The sequence below is a fragment of the Pleurodeles waltl genome, chromosome 11, assembly GCF_031143425.1.
Source record: "Pleurodeles waltl isolate 20211129_DDA chromosome 11, aPleWal1.hap1.20221129, whole genome shotgun sequence".
NCBI lineage: Eukaryota > Metazoa > Chordata > Amphibia > Caudata > Salamandridae > Pleurodeles > Pleurodeles waltl.
The window spans coordinates 779,291,306-779,313,133 of record NC_090450.1 but is presented as its reverse complement, the minus strand read 5'-3'; the positions used below and the strand labels follow the sequence as shown (position 1 = coordinate 779,313,133).

Genomic DNA, 21,828 nt, shown 5'->3' with positions numbered 1-21,828 from the left:
CAGCCCCCCAAATAAGTAATGAGACCTTGTAAAGCAAAATGCTACTTACTTTGTCAGCATCTCTTTGTAACGTGTAGTGCTATAGATACTCATGCTTAGCATACGCACCCCTGCCATCTAGAATTGGGCTCGGACTTTTGCACATTTTTTTGTTGTTCAAAGAGGTCTCGTGAGTCACAAGAGGTGTTGTAATTCCTCTTGCTGTTCATTGCACATGGGGAAGATGCCATGTTAGCTTGTTTTCTGCACAGCGGGTGAGAGTAGGTATGAAGTGTAAAAGTAGGTAAGCTGCATGAATGCCAGTGTGCAGTGAACCTACGAAAACAAGAGATCTGCAAAAGATCCTGGCTTTGGGTGAGGGTATACGAATCAACAGCACTATATGCTACAAACAGATGTATACAGATGTACTTTCAGTTTGTAGCATGTGTGGCTATAGAAAAACATACTTAGCATAGACTGTGGTGACCTCTGAAAGCAGTGACTAGTGTGTGGATGATACAGCTTTCTGAAACAAAGGTTCTTAACACCTTCTGCGCCACCATAGCCTTTTGCTGTGGCAGGATGTCTATACTGTAGTGCTTGGTAAAGGTGTGTGGTGTTGATCAGATGGCTGCCTTACAAAATATCCAATAGTGAGATACTTTCCAGGAAGGCCATAGTTAGTCTTATATTGCAGTAGGTGTGTGCCCTGGACAGAGCAAGTATAACCCTCTTTGTTTTATGAGAAGAGATGTAGCCAAGGCCTACTTTCTGCAAGTGTAGGATGTAGGTAATAATATCCTGAACCGTAGGGTTTAGTGGTTCCAGGTTTCGGGAATACAGTGGTGAACAAACCTTTTAAATGTTGCTGTGTAAAAAGGCAGTGTTGTGGGCCATCTGACTTTTTTTTAATGAAGTATATGTATTGTTAGGGAGGTTTGAGGTACCTGAATTCTAGGACTTTGGCTGCCAAATTTAAAATCTGAGCTGTCCAGAATCTGAATGCCTCACTCTCTTAATTTCTTATGAGGTCTCTAAGGATGGGTGGAGTACCAAGACTTTCTGGACCAGGTTGGTGCTACCAGCATGAGGGTTAGTGACATTTGCTTGTGTTTCTTCACCAAAGAGTAAAGCATAGGCACATCCCTAAGTAATTAATTCATAGTGCTTTCCCCATGGACTGTGGAACAAGGTAACTGGGGAGGAGTTTGGGTGTTCGGAATTGGTAGGCAGCTCTATCTGTAGCGTTTCCAGTGTTGTAAGTATCTGTGAGGGACCTCGGGAAGGCCTTCCTACTTGTGGACTTGTTGATGAGTTGAGTTGCGCTGAGTAGGTCCGTGAAGTTATTGTCTTCCCTCGCAAGGTGTTCCACCAGGAGCTGTACATTGTGGAAGAGTGCCTAATGCCAAATCGCCAGCCCTAAGCAAGAGAGCTGAGGAGACTGTGTGCCACCCTACTTCTGCATATGGTACATATTGGTCATGTTATCCATCTTAATTAGAACCACTTTGCCCTGAATGACTTGTATAAAGGCCTTCAGAACTAAGTGAAAGGCTAGCACTACCAAGCAGCTGATGTGGCAATCCTGTTGTGGAGTAGGCACATTCCCTGCACAGTCATGTTACTGAGGTGCATGACCCAGTTCTGTGACAGACGCATCTGTGTAACAGGCACACGTAGTACAGGGTCTGTAAAAGGCCTGCCTTAAAACACATTGCTATTGTTACACCATTGCAGGGAGTGGTGTGCTTTGGTCTATACCAACATGAGATATTCCCAATGGCCAACCGCTTGAGACCACGAGGCACTCTTGGAGGGGACGCATGTGAAGCGTTGCAATAGGAACAATGGCTGCAGGAGGCCATCATTTCTAGAAGGCACATGACCTTACGTACTGTGAGCTGACAATTTTACTTGAACAAAAGGAAGCAGGTCATGAAATAATACTCTTTGTTGATTGGGAGTACATTTTCCCTATCACTGTGTCCAATACAGACCATAGAAAAGGATAGATTTAAAGCTGCTGCAAGTGGGACTTGGTAGCGTAAATGGTAAAGTGCAGACTGTGGAACAGGGACACGCTGTTTTGGTGCATGCTAGGTACTACAGCTTGCTGCTCTTGATCAACCAATCCTGGAGATAGGGAAAGTAGTGAATGCCTTACCTTTGTAAATGTGCAGCCACCACTGCTAGGCATTTCATAAACACCCTTGAAGCTGTGGTGTGCCAAAAAGGAAGTAATTGAACTGGTGGTGTTGTCCACTTACAAAGCAAAGGAATAGTCGATATTCATGGCAGATGGGAATGTGGAAATAGCTGCCCTTGAGTTCGAGTTCTGTCATGCAATCACCTGCTTAGGGAGGGGGATGACATCCAGCAGAGTTGTCATGCAAAAATGTTCTGATAGAGTATAGCAGTTGAGGGGCCTTAAATCGAGGATGGGCCTAAGACAGCCATACTTCTTGGGGAGGAGAAAGCATAGAGAGTAAATGCTGCCCCCATGGTGTTGCGGGGGCACTGTTCATAGGAGGGAGAGGTATTCTTTCCTGAGTGTGTGTGTACAGGAAAGAATGTTGGGACTGTGGTTGTGTGTAGTTTGAAGCAATATCCATGCTGGACTATGATTAGGACCTACTTACAGGGCAGGAGTTCCTTCCAGTGAGAGATGACCAGGATTGGGGGAGAGAGGGCAAGTCACTGTTTGGAGGTTGCAGTTTCTACCTGCCCAGCTGCTACTCTACTGTAACCCCTCCTGGCTTGTAGGTGTAAGCCTGCTGCTCCCGCTGGCAGGAGTAGGGCTGCTTGGGGGAGGTGAGCTTTGCTCCCCAGGCTACTGCTTTTGAAAGACTCTGAATGGAATGGAGTGGTCTAAAGTGCTCCCATGGACTTTGCTGTCCTTTACTTTTTTAATTTATATCCTGTGGCCTGAAAATGTGCTCTCCATTGAATGGGAGATTGAGGAGATGCCCTAGTCATCTACCTTAAACCTAAGATACAGAGTAAGGCAATGAGTTTGAGTATGAGTCTTGTATTGCTCTTCCTAGGGCTGTGCCCCAGGCATCCAATGGACAACAGATGCTGGCATTGGAGATGACCTTGCCTTCAGAGACTATCTCATCTCCACTCTTCCTGTACTACTCTGGAAGGTGCTTGAGGAGCTCTTGCACCTCTTCCCATCGTGCCCTGTCACAGCATGGCAGAAGTGCCACCGAACTGGATATCTGCCAATGGGTTACTGCTCCAACTGCCACTCTCTTGCCTGCTGCATCTAAATACTTGGTCTCTGTGTCTGGAGGAGGGAACATCTCTAGTGGTCTGTGGCAGAAGCGCACTTGGAGGTGGTGTGCACCACTTGGGAGTTGAGTAGAACCTGCCCCTTAATATATGTTGGGTTTTCGGGAGATGGACTGAATTTCTTTTTGACTCTCAGGGTGATTATCCTAGCCCTGACAGGCTCATTGAAATTGTCAACACTCCGATATGGAGAGTGTCTCCACAAGAAAGTCCTCCTCCTCCTGGGTGAAATGCATGTCAACCCTGTGGAAGGTTGCACCCCTCTTCATGACCCCATGATAGGTTGTGATGTTATGAGGCAGTGCTTCCCTTACTGGGTAATGTTCCACTCTGGGATCATCTGGGAATTCACGCTGTAATCAACTGAAAGATTGTCAGTGTGTCCTTTTCCTGATGGCAACCAGACCATAGGGTCTAAGTGGCTCTGAATATGACAGAGTGTACCCCTTTAGTGACTCTAATAGAGAGAGTCGGGGAGTTGGGAATAGGTGTGGTGGAGGTGGGGAAAGAGGGGGTAATGGAGGTGTGGGTGGACTATGGCGAAGGAAGAGGACTGGAGCTTCTTGCAATTCTTTTTTTTTCACTGGCTCAGGTTAGGGAGACCTGGAAGAAGGTTTGCCCTTGAAGGCCAGTCTTCTCTTTGGGGGAAGAGGTTCCAGAGGTGGCGGTGGAGATGTTTTCACCGTGATTGCCTGTGACTGGGTGGATGAACAAGTGCTTTTGTGTGGCTCCAGTTCCTGTTGCAGCCTCTCCAAAGGTGAGGCGTCAACGTACTCATCTCTTGGCATTGATAAAAGTTAGGTTCCGCGTCAAAGAAGGTTTTGCCATTTAGGCAGATTTCTGCTTGACGGGCTCTTGTGCACTGGTACGGATGAAACCTTCGGTGCAGGTTTTGGATGGGACTGATGGTTTGTAGTGCCTTTGGCTGGAGGCTTGCCTGGCTCTTGAAGACTTCTGCCAGTGTCAAAAGGAACCTGAAAGCAGCTGGGGCCCTTAGCTGGCCTCTTCTTGGTGTTCATGCTCAGGACTCAATGTCAGGCTTCCTCAGGAGTGGTGCTCTGGCCTTGGCATGGAGCTTATCGTGTGCCATTTCAATGTCCGCCATCTGCTCGTCACTGGCTCACTTGGCACAGTTTCTAGACTAGGTGATGGTTTTGGCAGTTGCGTAGCTGGGAGACCTGATGGGCTGGCCTCTTGCTGTTCCTCAGCACAAAAGGGATTTATTTTCTTTGTGGCAAATGCCTGAGGTGTCCTGGTGCTGCATCCTCCTGTGTGCTCAGTGTCATTCCCTTCAATACCGGAGGATCAGAAGGTGAGGCATGAGGGACAGAAGGCATCATTGTGGTTGGGGACAGTCACAGATTGTACACCTAATGCTGATCGGCCCTGGGGTATTTTGAGTGGCCGCATGGACAGGTGTGAAAGGTTGTATGATCCATGACCCTTGTCGCATTCTCTCAGTGCTGCTGAAAGTCTTCACGTGTTGGGAAACCTAAGGCACCTGAATTCAATCAAGTCCAATCTGAAGGGCTGGAAAAGAAACGGAGCGGCCTATGTGATCAGGTCACAACGATCGCAAAGCTAACTTGGGTGTTCACCCGAATCAGACTGCGGGGAAAAAACCCAATCTAATATGGACTCAGTGCCCATGCACAATGTACACGAAGAGGAGACATCACACTACATCTTGTGACTCGAGAGATTTCTTCATACAAAAACAACTTGCAAGTGTTCAAGCCCAACACTAGATGGCAGGAGGACTCCAAGCATGTGTATCTATCACCACACATGCTACAAACATAACCTTTTTGGATCCTAAAATCGTGTAAAACTGGCAGAGAGAAAAGTGCAAACCTTTTTAGTTTGGAGCACATCCTCCACATAGACCGCTGAATATGTGCGTATACTTTAAATCAGCCTCACAATGGACCACTGGATATAATACTGGAGAGGAAGCCATCAGAAGGAGGTTAAGAACTGAGGCATCAGTGCTACAAACGTAAATGCTCCTTTTACATCTAGCACCTTCCCATTCAGAGCTTGTTGGGGTTCTGTCTAGGTTTAATAATTTAAAAATTATACATTTATTAAGTGAATACCATAACATTTCATGTTGTTCTGCGCTTAAGTAAAAGGTGTTTACCCTTACACAAAGTACAACCCAAATGTGATATTTCATATGCCTGTAATTAAAAGAAAAACAAGCGAGATGGACAAAGCATTTTACCATTCACAAACCCTCTGAGTCGGTAAATCAGATGGTTTGCGAATGCTGAAACCCTTTCCTAAAAGTACTAAGCCCACTTAACCATTCAGATTTTTTTTCTAAACTGTTAAATGGGCATAGAAAACCATACCCAATCAGTATTCTGGAGAGGTGTGTTTAGGTAATCCTTCCCAAAAACAGATTACTTATAGTATGTATCATTGTTTTGTGATCGAAATCCAGTCGCAAAACATTGATATTTTAACAACATCTCAAAGGAGTTGGCAACAAATTTGCATATGTAAAAGAGTCCACAAGGCCCCCTTCTCCTTTGTGAACACTGAAAAAATGCTTTTTAGGGGTGGGCAGTGGTCCCTGGAGCCACTGCTAAATCCTAAAAAAAGTTTGTGAAAATTCATTATGTTGGTTAAACATGTTGTTTACCTCTAAGGAAAATGAGCTGCTTTTAAAAACAATTGATTGCTTTATTTAAAAGCAGTCATAGACACTGTGGTCTGCTGACCCCACAAGGCTAACATACCTGTGATGGCAGTAAATCGTAGTGGGCTGCAATTGTCACAAACTACCTGATTAATAGTCATGAAATAGTTCAAATTGCGACCCACTACAATTCTGTATTTTGTGAGCCACCCTATTGGTACATCGGTGGGTTTACAAAATATGAATGCATTCGGTAAAAGCGGGTGTGCAAATTACGAAACCTTTGACCGAATACATTCTTAGTACAACTGGCCCTAATAGCTTGTTTCATTTCAGTGAGCTTTTTAATTCATTAAACATACACACAAGTTTTATTTTCTTAAAAAGTCAAATTGGTAAGAACTAGTTCAGTTTTTCCTCCTTACTTGCCTGGGATGTAGCAAAGGGGAATGCGCACGACTCCTTGATGAGATGAACACTAACTCTTTGTAAGATGATATCGATTCATTTTGGCTACACACAGTTGTTAAGGCTTTCGAAGACATGGGAGTGAACTGTAAAAGAAATTCTTGGTCACAGCAGTAGCCACTGTAATTATTTACAATACTCTGCCACCGTTTGCAATGTATGCAAATCCGCATGAAGTCACCATGCTGCATTTTGTAATTTTTGTAACTGTTTTACGTGATACACAGGGATGCCAAAATGTAATGCACTTTCATATGAAGAAGCTGTGGAATAAACATTGTCTTTGCTTCTACTGTGCTGTGCGATTCTCCATTGGAATAAACAGTGGGTTGGTATAGGGGCCATATTTCAGTTTGAAATAAGGCTACAGCTATATATGCTGGTTAAGCATTTGACCCCAACTGAACTGTGGAAGCAAAGCCAAGGCTGTTGATCTTGGTAGGTCTATAAGTAAACATAAAATAAATATTTTGTCCTAACCTGTTGTCAAGTTGTATATTTGGGAGATGAGCTGTGCATCATATAGATTTATAAACATTTTATCAGATTTACTAAGATGTGTGTATGAATATATAAGGTGTTTTTGTTTACCCCTTTGTTGTAACATTTTGTGTGGCTGAGGGACCAGTAGAGTACACAGTGACAGATAGCAAATTCATGCTGTGCAGCCCGAGAACTCTAAAGCACGCTTCAGCCAGAGGAGTGGTGAGGTGACAGAATATGGCACCTTGTAACATGGGTCGTAAGCCATTGGAGGAAGCGACAATGAACGATCAGCGACTGCATGTAATGATAGCAAGATAGGTGCAAGGGAAATACTTTTTTCTAGGCTCATTAAACTGCTCAGAGCCCAGGGCTATCTCCTTTGACTACACTGACTAGTTTAATGTGAGCCAATAAGATCCAGACGTAGGACTCTTCATTATAAAGGAGCAATCGCTCAAGCTCATTGGCAAAGTGAGAGAGACGGCAAGGAAATAAAACCACACAAGATCATCTAAGAGGATAATGCTTCATACGGGGTGTGATTTGAGATCCAGTACAACATAGAGACCTATTAGATAGCTGAATTTCTGCTGAAAGAGAGCAGACTGATAAGAGAGATTGACACTGAATGATGTTTCTTCACTCAAGAGATTTGGTTCGGTTAGTTGAACACCTTCGATGCAAGGCGTAATACTATGATACTATGAGTAACTTTAGGCTAGGTAAGCCTGTTTAGAAGTGCATTGTAATCTTTCTATTTTAAGTCTGAAAATAAAATAGGTTAAGTGTACATTTGGATTAGGTGAAATCTTGGCCCGACAGTACAAAGGACATATTGCAAACCAAGATGTGCATGACTGTATTGCGAAAATGTCTGTAAGTTGCTAATGTAATCAATTGCACCACAAAATGTATATTCACAAGTAGTCGTAAAATCTTCTGCAACATGAATATGAATTAAGTAGTAGTCATTTTGTGACCTCCTGCAAGGGGCTGCAACTGCATGGATGGAATTCTGCAAGGGACAGCAGACTTCCAGCTATGCAGTCACTTTTCCATTCTGAAAAACGTTTGTAAGTATGGCATTTGAGGCTGATGTATCTGTCTTGCCAGAATATGGTTTTCAAAGAAATCAAACGTAATATACTTAAACAGAGGGTCTTTTGGTTAGTAGGCTTCATCCATTTGTCTATTAAATTGTCATTCACATTTTGCTTCAGTCCACCAAAACAAACAGCATGAGACAATGGGTCAGCCAGCACTACCCACTGACTCCCTTCACTTTGTGTGACTGCACAAAGCTTGTGCACATTGCTCACTGCAGACGAAACAGTTCCTTTCTCTTCAGTGATAAATCACTTTCAAAAGTGTGCTTGTTTACATTTCTTTTTGTATCTAAAATTAAAAAAACGGCTAATTCATACACTTTGTGGATCTTGTGAATTATTTTGTGCCTTCTTTTAGTCATGTGCGCAAGGACTCTGGCCCCGTTGTAATCTCTCTGTGGACTTTTAACCACACCCATGTCCTGCTCATCACTTTCATTGGTTCGTGGGCTTGCCTTTTAAAATTAGCTTGATTTAATTTGTGAAAGGCATTCATACGTCATGCGTTTTCCGGTGTTTAGCCTTCCTCGAGTGTACCGGCCAACTACTGAAAACAGAGGAGGCTCCATGTTTTCAGCATGGGTTCTGGACTACTTTTTCTTTTTATTTCCTACGCAGCGTGATCTAGTTGGGTTTTACACAGCACAATTGCGCTGGTTTTAAAAAATATATTTTTGGGTAAATTTCCCCCGTCCCCTCCCACACCCCCACCCACCTTCCCCTTGAGATTTGCAGCGGCGCCACTTCTCATACACATTTCCAAGCGTCCTCTAGTTGTTACCATGTATTTCCCCTTTTAGCCCTGATTGGTTTGAATGCACGATCATTCATTCCTAGCTGCATGTTGCGTACTCTTGACCTTTAAACTTCCCACTTTATAACTTGCTTTACATGTACCATTATTGCCGCACTACAGTAACTCTCTCACCTAAAACTTATTTTGTTCATTAACTTTAGGGGGAGCCGCCATTTCTGTAGGTGGCTGGCTTTGTAACAGCGATTACCGAGCACTTGTTTTATTTTACTCACAAGGGTGCAAGGTCATTGTATTTCTTTCATCAGTGATATCCTCCTCACCACCATAGTCATCACTCTCAATTACATCGTCTGTGTTGGTGTCAGAGATCAACTAACTCTACGTTAGTAATGTTAGTGTCACTACAACGACCACGATGGTCGCCTGCAGAGGATACCGCCACTATTTCATTTATTGCTGCTCCAAGTGAAGCGGAGCAATATTCAATGTACTGTGTGTTGTTTTGTATGTGTGTACATGTGGGTGAGTGTGTGAGGGAAGCGTATAGTAGATCAGAGAACAAACACTGCCATGGTTGGTATACATACATTTTAAAAGTCGTATTCATTAATTACCGATTTTCAGTATACCATTTTCCATGGTTAATAAATTGAGTGAAAATGAAAATGATGTATGTAACATCACAGTTTGGTCGGTGGTCAAAAACTATTAGTGGTGTGTCTTATTGTATTCACAAGAGTGCTTAATTTGTAAATAAAAACGTGCCACTGCCTAAAGCCCTCCTCTTAAACAATGCTGCAACTAAATGTGCGAACACAGAATACTGAGGCAGCGTAATCCTGAAGCCACCTGTGGCCTCTTCAATCCATTTACAGCCACTCTCTGCCACTCATCTTTGCAGCTTTCTGCTTTCTCCCGTTGTGATGCTTTTTCGTTTCTCTTCTTCTTTTGTCTTTCCCATTTGTCTTTTGCTCGCAGTAAATGCTTGAGGCAGAAAAATAAGTGTGGCCCTCAAAAATAAGCGCTGGTGCCCCACACCGAAACAACAAGCACAAATTAAGCACTGATTCACACTATGAAATCTGATCATTGATCAAGTTCTTGAATATTAACATTTTGCGCAAGTCGAACTAAACTCTCTCGTCTTTCATTAGTTTCCTTGTGCCTCTTGTTTTATTATCATTATAACAGCAAGTGTGCCCACAGATGTGAAGTCAGCTTCCACCATCTAGGGATGAGCAGTCGGCTCTCTCGGTGCGCTCTCAGCGGAGAAAGAGACTGGAGATCCCTCTTGTGGCTACGGGAAAGAATGAGCAGGGAATGGGCGTAGAGATGTATACAAAGAGGAGAGAACCCAAGTGAAAACAGGGTTGACACATTTTCTGATGAAAATACAAGGCATTTGTTACGGTTTGGAGATTCAGGATGGGCTTTCAGTTTGCTCTTGAATTAGAATTAAGGTAAAATCTGCTGTATTCTTTTTTTAGGTCGAGTGCTCAAGCGCTCTAATGTGTTGTAATATATTTGTGGGCTTTTAACCACGTCCACTGCATGCCCATTCCTATCACTCGTTTGTGGGCTTGCCTTTCAAAAATTCTTCTTTATCATTGATAAACGCTTTACATTTGTCCCTCTTTGGGGCAGTTTTGTTACCACCTTGGCCACCGACCCTGTTAAAAGGATAATTGCAAGTTTGCTGGTACGTTTGACTGTGACCGAACTTCTTTTTCCTTTTGTGCCTCTCCTCCACGCTCATGGCGGCTGTAGCGCTTTGAATCGGCTCGCTTATGCCAGCTGCTTTACTTTTCATTTTCAAAGTATGTGGCAGGAAAAGTCCAGTTAGGAGTTTACAACGTTAACAATTCTAAATCAAGCAAACGCGATACCCATTGCATTGCAAATGCTTGTTTAAAGTTGCTGTTAAGAAGAGTTTGATTGACATTATGACATCATACCTGTCTGGATTCTGAGTATGATTATGTTGTCTTGTTGCCTTCACAAAAATTAATGGGAAAATGCATGCACAACAAAAAGGTTTGTTTTAAAAATCACTTAAAACATTCATATCAGTGAATGTTTCTTAAATTATTTTTTTGTTGCAAGCATGTGATGGTCACATTTAGATTGTGGTGTATGTTTTTTCTTTTTTTTTCTTATTTGCACATGCTTTCAATAAAAGGTAAAAATATATATATTAACTGTTGCACCAACATGCCAAGGCCAGACTCATTGACTTTGCCATGGCTTGTGTTTTCAAAGAAGTGTACATGCCTTAACACCTTCGCTGCCAAGCCTTTTCCCCTTCCTGTGCCCAGCCTTTTTTTTGGCTATTTCGGATAGTTTGCACTTAGGCCCCCATAACTTTTTGTCCACATAAGCAATACATGCCAAATTTGCCTCCATTTTTTTCAACATCCTGGAGATTCTAAAGTTATCCCGAGTTTGTGGATTCCCCCGATGGGGAAAAGAAATTAGCCAAAATACAGCTAAAATTTGGAATTTAGGGGAAAAACAAGAAAAAAGTGCTGCAGAAGAAACCATCTGGTTATTTCCCTGCAAATGGCATCAACGAAGGGTTTGCAGTGCTGAAACAACTATTTTCCCAGCTTTCAGGAACAGGCAGACCAGAATCAGAAACATACATTTTTCAACACCATTTTGGCATTTTACTGGGTCATTCCCAATTTTTCCTATTTTTTGTGCTTTTCAACCTTCTTCCAGTTAGCAATAGATATGGATCTGAAAACAATGGTGGATCCCAAAAAACCACCTCCCTTGTGTGGGTGCCCAAAGCAGTGTCAGTGTAAAAACATTTTAAAAAATTGCACTTATCAACTGTGATATCCCTCAATCTCTACACATTTTTTGGCCTTTCCCTGTTGCAGGCACTTGGCCCACCCACACAAGCGAGGTATCATTTTACTCAGTAGACTGAGGGGAATGGTGGGTGTTAGGAAATTTGTGCTGGCCCGGTGATACCAGACAGAAATGTGAGAAAAACGTGAGCCCTGACCGAGTCCCGGGCCCCGGGATGGGCACTCCCTTCCTCCAGCCTGCCGTACCCTCAGTGGCCCAGGCCTGGGAGTCCGCTGGGCCCAGTGAAGCACCCCCTTCTGGTTCGAGTTCCGGGGCCCCGGGCCAGGGCTCTGTCAGGTCCTGGGATGGGAACCCCCGTCCTAGGCTTTGTCCTCCAGCATGCCGTGTGGCATGGCACCAGGGAGGACAGGGTCCAGGGAGGCATCCCCTGCATGGCCGTGTTCAGAGAGCCCCGGCCAGGCCCCACTGGGCCCTGGGACAGGCATTCCCTTCCTCCAGCCTGCCGTACTCTGAAGGGCCCAGGCCTGGGAGTCCAACGGGCCCAGGGAGGCTTTCCTGCCAACTTGGGTTCAGGGGCCCTAGCTGGGCCCCCACTGGGCCCTGGGGCAGGCCCTTCCTTCCTCCAGCCTGCCGTACCCTGATGGGCCCAGGGCTGGGAGACCACCGGGCCAAGCGAGGCTTCCACTGCCAGTCTGGGTTCAGGGGCACAGGTGGGCCCCGGTGTGGGAGCCCCTGTCCTGGCTTTGCCCTCCAGCCCACCAGGTGGCAGGGCACCCGGGACAGGGTCTTGGGAGGACTCCCATGCACGGCTGTGTTCAGAGAGCTCTGACAGGACCCATGGCCCCTGCCGGGTCCTAGGATGGGCACTCCCTTCCTCCAGCCAGCCATGCCCTGAGGGGCCTAGACCTGGGAGTGTACCGGGCCCAGGGAGGCTTCGCCTGCCAGTTCGGGTTCAGGAGCCCTGGCCGGGCCACCACCGGGCCCTGGTGCGCTCCCTTCCTCCAGCCTGCCGTACCCTGAGGGTCCCAGGCCTGGGTGTCCACCAGGCCCGGGGAGGTTTCCCCTTCTGGTTTGAGTTCAGGGGCCCCAGGCCCCCAGGCCCCCAGATGTCCTGATGAGGGCTTATTTGCTTCCTCAAGCCCAGCCAGGGCTCCACGGGGTTGGGTGCGTTCTTGCCGACAGACCCCTCCGTCCCGCAGTGTGCACTGAGTACAAGAAAGGGAGTTAGCCTTCCTCCAGGTAATAGGGACAGGCTACTCCGGACCCCCTTGGGGTCCAGTGGTTTCAGGACTGGGGCCCGGGAGTGCAGCCACCTTGCAGCCCTATCTGATGGGTCTCTCCTCCAAACCTGGTTTCCCACAGAGCAAACTGACGTCCCAGAGCCTGGAGTGGGTGCTCCCTTCCTCCAGCCTGCCGTACCCTGGAAGGCCTTGGCATATACTGGGCCAAGGGAGGCTGCCCCTGCTAGTTTGGGTTGAGGGGCCCCAGGTCAGGGCTGTGGCACGCCCCAGGGTAGGAACCCCTTGCCTGGGCTTTGTTCGCTGCCCTGCTGGGTGGCAAATAGCCTGGGACGGGGTCCTGTAAAGCCCAGGGAGGCCTTACCTGCATGGCAGAATTCATGAGCCCTTACCAGGCCCTGGGGTGGGCACTCCCTTCCTCCTTGACTGTAGCGGAAATATCTATCTATTAAGATCACATATGACCTGTGGCAAAAAATATGTAATATATATCATAAAATGCAAATGTGAACGCATATATGTTGGCAGCACGATACATCCATAGAGACTAAGAATTGGTGAACACTTGAGGGCATTAAAACAAATGGATGAGAGATATCCAATTGTACAACATATACTGTCTTGTACTAATCAAAATACCTATGCAAATATAAAAAAAATTGGTTTGGAATATATTCCTGTGGACCCCAGGGGAGGTAATAGGGAATTACAGTTGAGATGTAAGGATTCACTGGCTGATTTGACGGATATATTGCTGATGTAATGTGGAGATCTAACGCAAAGGTAAATGATTTGGAATTTGGATGGACATTTAAAGGATTTATGTTGGACTTTCATAAGTTACAAGGATCAATGTGGATGCCACATAGGCGCATATATGGACTGTGAGGAATTTAAATAAAAATCACATGAAACAAATTGGAAGCATTGGTAGTATCATAAGGCCAGACGTTTATAATAAGCAATTTTAATATGTATTGTTGTGAGGGTTGAATAATGAATGACTGTTATCAATGAATACTGATTATATACTGTGAAATATATAAAACTGTGAATTATTAACAAGATGAGTGCCTGATAATAACTAAATGTAACTTACCTGCAATAAATTGTTTTGCTGGTATACAGGGTATTTTTGGGGGTGTTCACCCTGTTCAGTGCACCTTCTAGGCTAACAAATGAGTGAATCAAGGGCAGGAAGCGCCATTATACTCTGTGAAAACTTCCCTTAATATATTAAGATTACTTGGGAGTAGGCAGCTCCGTCTTGATTCTTTAAAAAAAACATACACAATGGAGAGGGAGAAAATGGCCGAAGATTTATCCAGCAATTTACTGAGAGGTCATACTTTACAAGAAGCAATGAGTAGTGGGTACCAGACACACAAACAAAACTTATCGGAGAAATTTAGGAGATCAGAGAAACTAAAAAAGACTGAAATGTCAAGATGGTGGAATGGGATGACATTGAAACAGTATAAGAAACTCAATAGAGTCCCTAGAGGTCTCAGGTCACAGATTTTCCCAACATACGATGATTTGGACTTAGATCTATTAACACGATGGGACAAAGAATTAACATCAAGTGCCATGAGATTAATGGATATCCTCATTGAAAGTGCTGACAGGAAGGTTTTCAAAGTACAGGCAGAAATAGAAATATTAGAACAAGAAATCAAAGATACTGGTCTACTGGAAAAACTATGAAATATTGAATGGTATTTTAACTCACCATCAAGAAGAAATTAAACAAAGAAAAGCAAGGAAGCTAAAAAGGGACAAATTATTTGAATGGCAGAGTTTTTACTTTCGCTAGGAAATCTGATTATTTAGCCAAGGAGACCAATATTAAAACCCCTTCAATTTCCTCTTTAAGCTCTGATTCATCGTCAGTGGGTAATGGATCAATATGTGAGAGTGACAATATTAGGAGAGAAGCAAGTACAAGTGCAGATCCCACGAATGGGAGTTCTTTTTCACAGGAGATATTGAGAATAAAAAAAGGGAACCAACAATAAAGAAGAGAAGCAACAGGCAAACCAGGAGGGGACAGAGAGGGAAGAAACGTCATACAGAGAAGAGGAATGAAAACGAGATCTTGGGCCAGGAAGGCACAAGGCCTGTGACAGGGCAGCAAATTAATTTAATTAATTTCTCAGATGAACACTTAACTACAGATATGATCTTGTTGCTTAGTAAAGGATTAGGATTCTGCCCCACGAACAAGGGAGACCTTTGCAAACAGCAAATTGATGTTTTCAAATATGTGAGATGTTTGAAACTTAAGAGATTCTTTGAAATTAAGAAGCAACTGGGACAGAACTCTGATCCTATCAGAAAGGAGATTGAATACAGTGAATTGACAAAATAAGATATACATGATACAGCAACCATAATGTCCATTACGGACTATGAGGGAATACCTACTATCACTCAAAAACTACTAAATTATTTAAATATCTTTTCAGATCTACATGAAACTAGTGGCAACGATAGTAACATTGAAGTTTTCTATCAATCCGTAATTAGGGATTATAGAGAACACTTGTCTAAAACAGAATAGAAAAATGAGGAACAATCTCACTAGGAAGGTGTGGCAGGCCTTAATCTTGTTACAAGAAGATGAGGACATAATATTTAGACAAGCCGACAAAGGTGGTAATATTTTTTTTATGAACAAGAGAGACTATGATGAGGGCATTTATAGACGGTTAAATGATAAAGATTGCTATGCTATGAAATTCTTCCCCTCCAATCCAATACATAGCCTTACGAGTATAATCAACAGTCTATTTGGAACATGGTATCAGCAAGGCTTATTGGATGAAGAAGAATACATGTATTTGAAAGTAGATCGACCCAGCTATCCATGCTTCTACACTTTACCAAAAATACATAAAAATCTCCTGTTTCCCCCTGGGAGACCAATTATTTCAGGGATTGGGGGACCCACGGAGAAAATCTCAGAATTTGTTGAAATTTTTTTACAACCACTAGTGGTCAACCTACCATCCTACATTAGAGATACTAAACACATATTAGGACTGCTGGGAAACATACAATGGGAGACAGATATGATGTTAGTAACTTTAGACGTGGTGGCATTATATTCGAGCATTAAACATGGAGTAGGTCTTGAGGCATTGAGGTATATGTTAAATCGTAGATCAATAAGTCTGCTCAAACATACAGAAATGATCCTGAATATGGTGGAGTTAATTTCGAATCACAATGTGTTCCTTTTTAATGACCAATGGTACAGACAAAAACAAGGAGTGGCAATGGGAGCCAGATTCTCCCCTTCTTATGCCAATCTCTTCATGGGATGGTTTGAGGAGAGGTGGGTCTGGGGACCTGGTGCCAGTGAATGGCAAGACTATATATTATACTGGGGATGATTCATTGACTATTGTTTTATGATATGGACAGGCAATACAGAGCAACTCATTGAATTTTGTGATTATTTAAATAATAATGATGTGAATATTAGGTTTACCTTCTAATATAGTAAACACAAAATAGAATTTCTAGATGTAGAGCTATTCATCAATGAGGATTAGATTCACAGCAGAATGTTCAGAAAACCCACTTTGTACAATGCAATATTACATGCATCTCGCGCACACCCGAAGCACCAAATACAAGCGATTCCATTTGGGGAGCTAGTGAGGGCAAGACGTAATTGTAGCAGAGATATTGATTTTGAAAAATGCATACAAGATATGACTGTATGTTTTGAACAAAGAGGATATAATAGGAATACTATTAAGGCTGCACAAGAGAGGATCAAGAAAATCAAGAGGATGGAGACCTTATTACCAAGCTTATAGGCTTGAGAGATGGATACTAACAAGGTACAAATGATCATGGACTACACTGATAGTGCGTATACTATGAGAAAGATGATGAAACGACATTGGAATATCCTTAAACAAGACAATGTTTTGAATACCTTTACCTCGTCAGATCTGCTAATTACATATAGAAGAGGAAGATCATTAAATAATTTGTTGTGTTGGACCTACTCAAGACCAAAGACCGAGGAGAATTGGCTTACAACAAAGAATTTAGGTTTTTATAATTGTGGTCATTGCGGTGTTTGTAAATGGGCTTGTCATGGCATAAAAGAATATGTTGACTGTGGCAGAAATATCTATCAATTAAGATCACATATGACCTGTGGCACAAAATATGTAATATATATAATAAAATGCAAATGTGAACGTATATATGTTGGCAGCACGATACGTCAATTGAGAGTAAGAATTGGTGAACACTTGAGGGCATTAAAACAAATGGATGAGAGATATCCCACTGTACAACATATACTGTCTTGTACTAATCAAAATGGCTATGCAAATATACATTTTTTTGGTTTGGAATATATTCCTGTGGACCCCAGGGGAGGTAATAGGGAATTACAGTTGAGACGTAAGGATTCACTGCTGATTTGACGGATATATGGCTGATGTAACGTGGAGATCTAATGCAAAGTTTATGTGATTTGGCATCTGGATGGATATTTAAAGGATTTATGTTGGACTTTCATAAGTTACAAGGATCAATGTGGATGCCACATAGGCGCATATATGGACTGTGAGGAATTTAAATAAAAAACACATGAAACGAATTGGAAGCATTGGTGGTATCATAAAGCCAGACGTTTATAATAAGCAATTTTAATATGTATTGTTGTGAGGATTGAATAATGAACGACTGTTATATACTGTGAAATATATAAAACTGTGAATTATTAGCTGGATGACTGCCTGATAATAACTAAACACTCCCTTCCTCCAGCCTGCCGCACCATGAAGGGGCTGGGAGTCCATTGGGCTGGTGGAGGGCGGAGGCTTCTCCTGTCGGTTCAGGGGCCCCAGGGTGAGAGCCCCCATCCTGGGCTTCGTCCTCCAGCCTGCCGGGTGGGAAAGTGCCCGGGTTGGAGTCCTGCAAGCCTCAGGAGGGCTTCGTCAGCATGTAAAGAGCCCTCGGAGGCCCGGGACAGAGGTCCGTCGAGGCCCACCTCGGAGCCCTGTACCTGAGGGCCAGCGGGGGCTCTAAGAACCCAGTCCAAAGGGTCTCCATTCCCTGTAGGGGAGAGCACAGGCTCCTTATGTTAAGGCACAGTGCGACCAGATGTGTATTCTCTGAGCCCAGCCATCTGGTCACGCTTCATGCATTCCTATGGCACGTCCAGATGGCCGGGTTGCCGCGGGGTGGGTGCCCCCATCCCGATCTCTGTCTTCCGGCCCCCGAGGCCAAGGCTCCTGGAGAGCCTTACGTCCATGTGGCCTGGCCATCTGGTCGCTTGGACAACTCGGGTCATCTGGTTGTGCTCCATGTGTTTCTATGGCACGTCCAGATGGCCAGGATGCCCTGGAACTCCCGATGAGGGCTCATTTGCTTCCTCAAGCCCAGCCAAGGCTCCAGGAGGTTCGTTGCTTTCTCATCGGTGGTCCCCTCTGTCCCTCGGTGTGCACAGAGTACAAGAAAGGGGGGGGGTAGCCTTCCTCCAGATTACTAGGGACAAGGTATGCCAGACCCCCTTGTGGTCCAGTGGTTCTCACCGGGCGATACCAGGGCCCGGGCCAGGGTTGGCCTGCCCTGGGGCCCGGGTGTGCAGACACCTTGCAGCGCTGTCTGATGAATCTTTCCTCCGAACCTGGTTTCCCAGAGAGCAAACTGACATCCCCATACACGGTGGCCTGCCCCCCCCAACAACTCCTGCCCCCATCCCCTCTTCCCACTGGGGAAGAGGGTTCAGCCAGCATTGTACTCTGGTCAATTGGGCAAATGTGGTCCATTTGGGGATGAACTGCTTGGCCAGCCTCTGCTGTTGTTTCAAGCAAAGAGCTTCGACCCCCCCCCCACCCCCCCGGGACCATCTGTTCGCAGAGGTCCTTCCCTTATCTGGCAGAGCGAAGGCCAAGCAGCCTGACAGCTTGTGCCCCTCCATCAGTCTGACCAGTGTGGAAGGGATTGGGTGGTGCCAGGTCCTGCAAGCTGCCTGCCAGTCCAGGCACCTGTGTGCTAGCACCCTCCTCCACCCAGAACATTTCCGCAGCATCTCAGAATTACCATTTCGTGGGGTGCCTCTGGTGGCCAAGGCCGGCAGGCACCCCTGTCTCTCACTCAGGCTGCATCTTAGCCTGGCTGTCTCTCTCCTGTGGAGATGGCTGGTGCCTGCCGGTGCCTGTGCAACTGCCCTGTTGTCCCTAGAAAGCCCCAGGCAGAGGCTTCTCAGCAACAGGCTTCCCCCTCTGGGGTATGAAGCTCGGTCCAAGACAGACATGTGGTCCCCCCCCATCCAGCAGGTGCAGCTACCTGGTTGATCCTTCCAGTAGCATATGCTCATCTCAAAGATTAAGCCATGCACGTGTAAGTACACATGGCCGGTACAGTGAAAATGTGAATGGCTCATTAAATCAGTTATGGTTACTTTGATCGCTCCATCTGTTACTTGGATAACTGTGGTAATCCTAGAGCTAATAAATGCTGACGAACGCTGACCTCCCAGGAGGCGTGCTTTTATCAGACCAAGACCAATCCGGGCTTGCCTGGCCAGTTTAGTGACTCTAGATAACCTCAGGCCGATCACACGTCCCCATGACAGTGATGACACATTTGGATGTCTGCCTTATCAACTTTTGATTGTACTTTTTGTGCCTACCATGGTGACCACGGGTAATGGGGAATCAGGGTTCGATTTCAGAGAGGGAGCCTGAGAAACAGCTACCACACTCAAAGAAGGCAGCAGATGAGCAAATTACCCAATCCAGACTTTGGGAGGTAGTGACGAAAAATAACAAAACAGGACTCTTTTGAGGCCCTATAATTGGAAGTAGTACACTCTAAATCCTTTAACGAGGTTCCATTGGAGGGCAAGTCTGGTGCCAGCAGCTGCGGTAATTCCAGCTCCAATAGCGTATTTTAAAATTGCTGCAGTTAAAAAGTTTGTAGTTGGATCTTGGGCTCGAGCTGGAGGTCTGCTGTGAGCTGAGCTACCTCCTGTCCCAGCCTCTGTCTCTCGGTGCCCCCTGATGCTCTTGACTGAGTGTCCTGGGGGTCCAAAGCATTTACTTTGAAAAAATTTGTGTTCAAAGCAGGCCGGTCGCCTGAATACTTCATCTAGGAATAATAGAATAGGACTCTGGTTTCTATTTTGTTGGTTTTCGGAACTGGGGCAATGATTAAGAGGGACGGCTGGGGCATTCGTATTGTGCCACTAGGGATGAAATTCTTGGACTGGTGCAAGACGGACCAAAGCAAAAGCATTTGCCAAGAATGTTTTTGTTAATCAAGAATGAAAGTCGGAGGTTTGAAGACGATCAGATACCGTTGTAGTTCCGACCATAAAGGATGCCGACTAGTGATTTGGTGGTGCTATTCCCATGGCCCGCCGAACAGCTTCTGGGAAACCAAAGTCTTTGAGTTCCGGGGGAGTATGGCTGCAAAGCTGAAACTTAAAGGAATTGATGGAAGGGCACCGCCAGGAATGGAGCCTGTGGCTTAATTTGACTTAACATGGGAAACCTCACCTGTCCCAGACACGGAAAGGATTGACAGATTGATAGCTCTTTCTCAAATCTGTGGGTGGTGGTGCATGGCCATTCTTAGTTGGTGGAGCGATTTGTCTGGATAATTCTGACAACGAGTGTGACTCCTCCATGCTAACTAGTTACGCGACCCCCAGCGGTTGGCGTCCAACTTCTTAGAGGGACAAGTGGCGTTCAGCCACAATAGATCGAGCAATAACATGTCTGTGATGCCCTTAGATGTCTGGGGCTGCATGTGCGCTACACTGAATGGATCAGCATGTGTCTACCCTTTGCGGACAGGTACGGGATACCTGCCAAACCTCGTTCATGATAGGGATTGGGGGACTGCAATTATTTCCCATGAACAAGGAATTCCCAGTAAGTGCGGGTCTTAAGCTTGCGTTGAGCAAGTCCCTGCCCTTTGTACACACCGCCCGTTGCGCCTATCGATTTGATAGTTTAGTGAGGTTTTTGGATCGGGGTCGGCAGAGGCCCTGGTGGAGCACCAAGAAGATGATCAAACTTGACTATCTAGAGGAAGTAAAGTCATGACAAGATTTCCGTAGGTGAACTTGCAGAAGGATCATTAACGGCGGAGCGGCCCGAGAGACTGACGGCGCCAGACCGAAGCCCTTGGCCGCCTCCAAGAATGGAACACCTGTAGGCACAGGGCCTGGCCCTCTCCTCGTGCTTCCTAGCTAACGTAAAGGTCTGCGGCCACTGGGGCGCTTGGGAGAAGACTGCGCGTGGGGTGGGCTCCTCTGCCCAGGAGTGGCAAGACAAAAAGCCCCTCCTGAGATGGAACCCACTATCACACAGCATGACCCTGGGAGGGAAACTGAATTGGAGTGTCTCCCCAGACTGGGACCACCCCCCTGAAAGCCCTGCTGCATGGGCTCTGCCGCACCTAATTCCCAGCCTGCCTGGGCTTTGGCTGACTGAAGATTGGCCCTTCTCAGGTGGCAGGGCGGCCTGGATGAGGAGGAGCTGGGGCTGTGAGGGAACCCTGTCTCCCCTCGGTCAAAGTGTGTTAGAGGGGGGACTCTTCCCTTCTCGCACCTCTGGCCAGGGCAGTGGGCTATCCCCCAGCCCACTGGCACAGCTCAGGGCAGCCGCCTTAAGCCAGTGACTCTCAACATGCAGGGGTCAAGATCTGGTGGGGGATAGCTGGTGTGCAGGTGGGGGGACACTCCCTTGCTGCTTTCCTCCCACCTCTGCTGCACACACAGGACATTGATCATGTCGCATCTTGTGGCCCGGGTTACTCCTGCCTGTCTAAGGGTTGCTTGATTGTCAATTGCCCTGGGACTTTCCCAGGGCACAGCTGGTGCTGTTGCAGGGTAGCTCTGCTCCCTTTGCCCCCCCCCTCCAAGGTCAGACCCCCTGATTGCCTGCAGCAGTATCCTACCCTTGGTCCTGTCATTGAGGTATGCTGCCAGTGCACCTAACCTTGCCACCCTGCCTTGGCAGTGTATGGGCAGGGGACCGGTCTGCC

General features: G+C 45.6%; 1 protein-coding gene across 5 annotated transcripts in view; it reads right to left on the bottom strand.

Moving 5' to 3' along the window:
• The window catches only part of VSIG10 (V-set and immunoglobulin domain containing 10), a 235,858-nt gene that overhangs the window by 5,237 nt on the left and 208,793 nt on the right, over positions 1 to 21,828 (bottom strand). The window contains exon 9 of one of the 5 annotated variants that reach the window (XM_069214494.1): positions 6,259 to 6,477. The exons of the other annotated variants lie outside the window; for them this stretch is intronic. The gene's annotated coding sequence lies outside the window, so the exon portion shown is untranslated. Of the gene's footprint in view, positions 1 to 6,258; positions 6,478 to 21,828 lie in introns of those variants that run through there. 5 annotated transcript variants of the gene reach the window in all.